This window comes from Halichoerus grypus, chromosome 10, assembly GCF_964656455.1.
Source record: "Halichoerus grypus chromosome 10, mHalGry1.hap1.1, whole genome shotgun sequence".
Lineage (NCBI taxonomy): Eukaryota > Metazoa > Chordata > Mammalia > Carnivora > Phocidae > Halichoerus > Halichoerus grypus.
In genome coordinates this window covers 40,623,357-40,632,138 of record NC_135721.1, presented here as the reverse complement: position 1 = coordinate 40,632,138, position 8,782 = coordinate 40,623,357, and positions in this window count along the sequence as shown.

Here is an 8,782-nt window from a genome sequence, read left to right as displayed (position 1 = left end):
GTCTGTTCATGTCTTCTGCCCATTTCTTGATTGGATCATTTGTTCTTTGGGTGTTGAGTTTAATAAGTTCTTTATAGATTTTGGATACTAGCCCTTTATCTGATATGTCATTTGCAAATATCTTCTCCCATTCTGTCGGTTGTCTTTTGGTTTTGTTGACTGTTTCCTTTCTTGTGCAAAAGCTTTTTATCTTGATGGAGTCCCAAGAGTTCCTTTTTGCCCTTGCTTCCCTTGCCTTTGGCCATGTTTCTAGGAGGAAGTTGCTGCGGCTGAGGTCGAAGAGGTTGCTGACTGTGTTCTCCCTTAGGATTTTGATGGACTCCTGTCTCACATTTAGGTGTTTCATCCATTTTGAGTCTATTTTTGTGTGTTCTGAAAGTTTCTAACTTTTGACCAACATCTCTCCACTTCCCTCACCCCCACCCTGGCAAACACAATTAATTCTATTCTCTGCCTTCATGAGTTCATCTTTTTTAGATGCCATATATAAGTAAAGTCATGCAGTATTTGTCATTTTGTAGCTTCCTTATTTCTCTTAGCATAATGATCTCCAGGCTCTTCGATGTTCTTGCAAATGGCATGTTTTCTTTATCCATTCATCTGTTGGCAGACAATTAGCTTGTTTCCATATCTTGCCTATTGTGAATAATGCTACAGTGAACACAGGTATGCAGATATCTCTTTGAGAAGTGATTTCATTTCTTTCACGTACATACCCAGAAGTGGAATTGCTCAATCACAAGGTATCTCTGTTTTTAATTCTTTGAGGAAACTACATATTGTTTTCCATAATGGCTGGACCAATTTACATTCCCACCAACAATGTACAAGGGTTTCCTTTTCTCCACATTCTCACCAATACTTGTTATCTTTTTGATAATAGCCATTATAACAAGTGTGAGATGCTATCTCACTGAGGTCTTGATTTGCATTTCCCTAATGATCAGTGATGTTGAGTAACTTTACATATATATAACTATTGAAGATTTGTATGTCTTCCTTTGATCTGTTTAGATCAAGTGCCATACTGTTCATTACTGTAACTTTGTAATATATTTTGAAGTCAGAAAGTGTAATGCCTCCAGCTTTGCTAAATATTGGCTATTTGAAATCTTTTGTGGTTCCATAGGAATTAAATTTTTTTTTCCATTTTTTTGTAAAGACTGTCATTGGTTGGGATTTTGATGGGCATTGCATGGAATTTGTAGATCACAGGGTGTTCTGGACATTTTAACAATATTAATTCTTAAAACCCATGAACATGGGATGTCTTTCCATTTATCTGTGTCTTCTTTAATTTTCCTCATCAATGTTTTATATTTTCAGTGTACAAATCTTTCACCTCTTTGGTTAAGTTTATTCCTAAGTATTTTATCTTTGTGTTGCTGTCTTGAGTGGGATTCTTTTCTTAATTTCATTTCCTGATAGTTTATCATTTGTGTATAGAATCATGATTTATATATGTTGACTTTGTATCCTGCACCTTTACTAAATTTACTTTTTTTTAGATTTATTTATTTATTTGAGAGAGAGAAGTGGAGGGGAAAGGTGCTGAGGGAAAGGGAGAGGGAATCCAAGCAAACTCTGTGATGAGTGCAGAGCCTAACACGGGGCTCTGACTGCATCACCCAGGCACCCCCTAAATTTACTGTTTAGTTGTAAAATTTTTTGGTTGCACCTTTAGGATATTCTGCATATATGATCATGTCAACTACAAACAGAGATAATTTCACTTCTTCCTTTTTTACTTCTTTCCATATTTTTAAGTTCTGTTTCCTCTTTGCTTAACAATTCAGTATTTAAGTAATTTCTCTTTCTCTGGCATTTTGCTGTGAGTCATCAAAAGGAACCAGGATGCTCCATCAACACTTTGCTTAGAGATTTTTCTCAGCCAGATAGTCAATTTTTTCACTCACAAATTCAGCCTTTAACAAAACACTAGGAAACAAACAATTCAGCCAAGAAGTTTGCCAGTTTATAACAAGGAAACTTTTTCTCCATTGTCTAATAACATGTTTCTCTAAGGCAGAATGACCTTTACCATCTAAGGCAGAATGACCTTTACCATCCATATTTGTACCCACGTTCCATTCAGAATTACTTACATGTTCTCTATGAAGATTGAGACTTTCTCTGCATCTCTCCTCTTTTCTTTCTGAGATCTCACCAGAATTGTCCTTAATGGCCTATTTACAACAATGTAGGCTTTTTCTAGCATGCACCTCCAAACTCTTTCAGCCTCTACCCATTCTTAATTCTGAAGTTGCTTCTGTATTTTTAGGTATCTGTTAAAGCAGCACCTGTACTTCTCAGTATCATTTTTCTGTCTCAGCTTCATGCTGAAACAAAAATGGCATACTCTGAATTACTTATAGACAGTGAGCATTCATTTCTCAGCTCTGGAGGCTGGGGAGTACAAAATCAGGGCACCAACGGATTCAATGTCTATCGAGAGTCAGCTTCCTGGTTCATAAACTGCTATCTCTTTACTATGACCTCACATGGCAGAAAGAGCAAGAGTGCACCATTGGGTCTCTTTTGTAAGGGCACTAATCCCAATAATGAGGGCTCCACCCTCATGGCCTAATCTCCTCCCAAAGGCCCCACCCTAAATACCATCACATTGGTTTCAACATAGGAATTTGGGTGGGACACAAATATAATAATATATTATAAATATAATAATAGTAGTTACTCAAGGTGGCTTTTCAGGAGATGTTGAGACTTGGAGAAATCTAAACATCTAGATCTCTGCTTCTTTCCCTCTTAAAGCTTTTATTTCACAGTGCCTTCCCGTATCATTATTACTATGGGCTGTTCAGATTTATTTGATATAATACAGGAAAATCAAATTCTTATCAATGTCTAAATTAAAAACACAGTTTCTCTGCAAATATCTTATAGTCACAATATGAATTATATACCCTATTATCACATAAGACAAAGCAAATTCTAATACTTGTGGTAAGAAGGCAGTTATCTTTAGAAAGAGTAGTAGAGGGCCTGGGTTTGGAGTACTTCAGAATGAGACAGTATTTGTGGAAACAGAAGAAATAAGATATGCAATAGAACTTCGGAAGAAGTGAAGATCTAGTTTAGATAATTGTGTATTGGGCAGTGAAGGGATCTGCCCAAGATCATTTTAGGCAGCTCCAGGATCTGCATGATGTTTCAAAGTATGTGACTTTATGACAGCAGATTGCTGCTTGAGGAGAGACACTCTTAGGAGCAAAAATGATTACAGAAGAGGGGCATCTAGAAGAAGAGATGCTAGGGTAAGATGCCTCCCTTTTGATAGCCCATCAGAAGTTTCAGAAAATGTAGTCCCTATAGAATTTTTATAGTTTCGCAAATACATGACTCATAACTATAGAATTGAGGGTATTTGAGTTATTCTATTTTATTTTATTTTATTATTTTTTTATTTTACTTTTTTAGAACAGGGGGCGGGGAGAGGTAGAGGGAAAAGGAGAGAGAGAATCTTAAGCAGGCTCTACACCCAGCACAGAGCCTGATGTGGGACTCCATCTCACAACCCTCAGATCATGACCTGAGCTGAAATCAAGAATTGAACGCTTAACCTACTGAAACACCCAGGCACACCCCCTCTATTGCCTCATTTGTTATAAAGTTCAAGCTACAGTTCTCTCATGAGTAATATATACCAAGTATGAGAGGAGGAATGGAAAGTGAGGGAGAAAGAAACAAGACATAGTCCCCAACATTAAAGTGCTTACTGTCTAGAGGGTTTACCAGTAAGCCATCATAATGAAGCAGGATAACTGCTATAGTAGAGGTGCATCCAGGAACATGGGCAGCATGTACTAGGCACATCAGTCTGACTGAATCTATTGAGAAAGAGGACAGCTTGTAGATTATGTGATCCAGGGAGCAACAAGAACTCTGTCTAAATCTCCATAACCTGATAAAAAAAGAGACTATTTGGCAACTACAGACGGGAAAGGTAAAGTTGGTAGCAGGGAGATTCTCTGACAAAATCTGGCCTGCTTGGTGTACAATGCCAAGAATCTTTGGGCTCATCTTTTTAAGAATACCGTATTAATGAATTTATAAGAATCAGGGATTTTATTAAACTTGACAATGCTTATTTTAGTAATTAATTCCATTAACACATGCCTTCATTTTTTTTTACCAATAAGAAAAAAAATATTAAGTAATTTCTGTGGATATACCAAACTATTATGAAGGTTCTACAAATGTTAAAACTCATCTCATTTTAAAGCCTGTATCTATATGCCTAAATTTAGTGATTTATTTGAAAACGATGAAATATTTATAACAAACAATTTCATAAACTGCTAATAAACTCTTCCTTGTTAGATGCTAAAAATCAAATTCCTTTGTTCATATCATTAAAAAAAAAAAATCACTGGGCTGCAATGCAGCAAACCTTACAAGCCATAGACAAGCAAAACTGAGACCCAGAGAAGGGAGAGTGACTTGGTAAAGGTCATACCGCTAATTGGCAGGCATGACATTTAGAATTTAAGGTTTGCTTCATGTAGCCTCTTTTTGAGGAAATGGATTTTTGCAGAAATCAAACAAATAATCTGACAGCAGAGAGGTTTCACTGGTGTGAAGAAAAGCTTAAGACAGGAGAGTGGGAGAGGTAGTGAGAGAAGCTGCAGAGACAAGAATGGGTGGTACGTGTGATGTGCCGGTTAAAGGTTATTTACAAGGAACTCTCCTCTGTCAGTCAATGAAGTAGGATAGCATAGCACTTAGAAGGACAGATGCTGGACTTGCTGGGCTTTCAGTCCCATCCTAGCCTCTTACCATCTATGTGACCTTCATCTATGCACTTAAACTCTCTGTGGCTCAGATACCCCATCTGAAAAATGGGGAAAATAAATGATCTCATAAATTAGTGTGCAGATACAATATGTTAATACATTTTAGTTGGAGTACATGTCATATTCTAATCCCCAAGTTAAAATTACTCTTAGTAATTGCTGCAGTGGCCTCCAGGAGGACTGTGTCTGCCCTGACCTTTGTGAGCCAGTGGAGAATTAGGAATGATTGATGAGGAAAGCTTGAATGTTGAGGATTTTAGAGATGAACTGTTCCACATGTAAACTTGGGGTTCTGAGGAGAGAAAGTTGTAGAGTACGTGTTTCTCTGTGTCCCTAGGAGATCAATTGCATAGACATGAGCAGATATAGTAATACGATCTAGAGATACAAGGAGAAACAATTGAAAAGCGTTTGTAGCATAAGTGGAAGAAGATAAAGAACACAGTGTCCTTGTTTTCTATGGTAAAACTGTGAAACTCTAAAATATCAGTTCTGTTAGTATTTAAGTATAATAGAGATAATGCAGTCCAACAGACTCATTTTTCAGATATAGAAGTCAATATTCAGGAAAGTAATTTTATCAGTATCACATCTTAACTCATAAAAGAATTGGAAGAAAATCCTTAGTACCTGGCTCCCAGTCCAGTGAACTCAAGCAAGCACAGCTGGCCCTGTCAAACCGGCATTGGTAGCATTAGTTTATTTTAATTTATGTTAATTTCCTTTATCCTTGCTAACCCCAACTTGACTCAACAGTCTGAATTTCACTTATACAGAATGGACCAAACTAGGAGGTATCAGGAGCTGGTAACTAGGCAGTAACTATGGACAGGACAATAGCCAGGAATCCCAGCAGTTGAGCCTTCTGCATGGAGCAGCAAATTCATCAGGCAAACAGGATGATGGCGAGCCACAGGGACCCAACCTGAGACCAGCACATAGAGTTTGTATTCCAGAGTGATATTATAGAGATCTAAGCAGAAGCATTGCTTCAGAAGAATTGGTGTACTGAATTATAGATAAACATTGAGAGGGATACCCCTTCCTAGAACAGTACAGCTCTATAAAGTTGTGGGAACAAGAAACAAAACAAGGGGTGACTGGTGGCTCAGTGGGTTAAGTGTCCGATTCTTGATTTTGGCTCAGGTCATCATCTCAGGATTGTGAGATTGAGCCCCGCCTTGAGCTCCATGCTGGGCATGGAGCCTGTTGGGGATTCTCTCACTCCCTCTCCCTCTGCCCCACCCTGCCCCAAAGAAACAAAATAAGATCCCAGTAATTAAAACCAGACCATAGATCATAGTAGGACCAGCTAACAGCCTGACCTAATGCTGAACCTCAAAGACCCAACCTCAGGCCCTTTACGTTTCTGCTGATTTTAAGGACAAGTTGCTAAACAGGGGATATAGGAAATGGCAGTGGGTGAAGAGCTCTCAGCAATGTCAGTTTAAATGTGTTTGGGCAGAGTCAGGAGAGCCATTAAAGCTGTTAAGTGCCTCTGGTTGGATGTTCTATGAGTTGAGTACAAGTTAGTTCTAATGATTTACAAACGGAATTGTGTAACTGAGGAGTTCCGTAGAGATACTTCTGGTCCTAAGGCAAAAGGATCAAACAGTTGGAGATCCCCTTCTTCATTCTTCTTTTATTTGTTTTGTGGGGTAATAAAACTGCCAAATATAATAATAAAATTGTAAAACTGTCATTGAATATCTTGATTTCCCCCCTTTCCTATCATATCTTTCCTGTCCTGAGTTCATTCTTCCAGAGTCTTATTAAAAAAAAAAAGCAAATTTTTTAAACTTACTTGATCTCAGATGTTCATAAGTGATAATAGCTTTATTCATTCATTTACTTATTCATTACTTATCCATTATCCATCTAGCCATCCTCTCAGCAAACACAGAGAAGATGTAAGGCACAGAAGGGTCACAATCCTGTGTGGAGATAGACATGCAAAGGAACAATAGAACATTGGATAACAAGAGGCAGATGGGGATTTTATGGAGGACTTCCTGGAGTTTATACATCATGAGGGGGGGATGTTTGTATTAATCACACAAAAAGTAACTTAGGCTCTAAGAGAACAACATGTTCAAGGGCACATTGGGGTTAAAAAATCAATAAATGAATGGCCTGTGCTGGTTACTATATTAACACCAAAACTTTATTCTCATCCTGACTTGGGAAGCGAAGTTTTGAGAATGTGCAGGTAATAGTCTTTGTGATAGGTTAGTGGGGAGACTGTCTTGGGTATGACACTTACCACTAGTCTACCTCCTTTGTCTGTTACAGATAGCCTTGGACAGTACAACATCTTTGCTCTTGTACCAATGGAGTTTTTCCTGTTTTTTTTTTTTTTAACACATAAACTACCACTTAATGTGATTGTTAAAAAAAACAATTTTGTTAAAAACCGTGTCAACCCAAGTAATCATGAATATTCAGGAAAAAGGCCTTGACTATGCCCCTTTAACAACAGATCAAGGAAATTGTTATAATCACAGATACTTTGGAATTGATACCATCACATGGACAACTCAAGAGGGCATCATTTACATTATTTTCACAGCAATATTCTTTGGCCCCAGCCTCAGAAAGGACTCATCTGACAGGCAAATGAATACCTCTTACCATTCATGATAGGAGATTGTGTGATATTTTGTTTTCTAAAAGTAGCAAGAATGGTCATTAAAAGCCTGATTTAAGAAGGGATGAATTCATTTATAGACGTAAAATAAAGACATAAAATACAGAGGAAGCTTTGAAGTAGAAACTCCCAAGAACAGAACCGAACATATTAAGAGAAAAATGAATTTTAAGAAGTAAAAATGCAGAGCTGTTTTGTGCCTTGAGATGCCATCTCATTACAAACAAAGAAAGTAATCCAGAATGTACGTACCCCTCCTTTATGCTTTTCCTTCCTGTGGGAGCCCACTTAACATTTGTTAAAGAATCAGGGGTGAGCTTCACTTTCACACCTGCGCAGCAACTTGTGTTACTGATGAACCCCAGGAGCAAAAAAGTCTCTCAGCAGGAAGAACAAGACGAGTCAGCAGTGACAATCAAAGAGCAAGAATGAAAGAACTATGCACCTGTGATTTATGACTCAGTGGCTTTTAGAGTAGATTGCTTTCTGAATGTTGTTTTGTTTTTGTGTTTTGGTGAATTGCTACTTTTTTTTAAATCTCCCCTGTAGTTTGAAGCATATTCATGGTATTTGTATTGACTTTTGGTCTGTGACTGCTTAGCTCAGAGAGTTAAAGCAAGGATAGAATCCTAATGGGACCAATTTAATTTGATCAGGCCTCTGCTAAATAGACTCTGTTAATTATACTACTTCCTTAGTCCTGGGTCTCTTAAACATTATTACGTGGTCAGGAATATGTCACATGAACCACACAACATACACTAAAATAGCTCCTCTCTCTTTCTCTCTGTCTCTGTCTCTCTGCCTCTGTCTCTCTCTCCCTCCCTCTCTTTCAGAAACAAAATGGGTTTATGAAAGACATTACCTATAGCAGAGGCAATGCAGTGAATATTCTTAGCCCACTCTGATACTGAAAAGAGGCAATAAGTGTCCAACAATAAGTGTATTGCAACTGCTTTTACTGTGTTCTCAACTATCTCGTGCTTCTTCTTTAAAGTCAAGTCACAGAAATAAAAGGTACAGCACAGGGAATATAGTCAATGGTACTGTAATAGCGCTGTATGGTGACAGATGGTGGCTACACTTGTAGTGAGCACAGCATAACATACAGAGATGTTGAATCACTATGTCCTACACCTGAAACTAATGTAACATTGTATCTCAACTATACTCAAATGAAAAAATTAAAATTTAAAATATTCAACATTGGCCTTGGCTACCACCAGAGAGCATGTTTTGATTTTATCCTCAGAGAGTTCAGTCAGATCATAGAAAAAGAAACAAACAACAACAACTTGAAAACTTGAAACAAGATTACTAT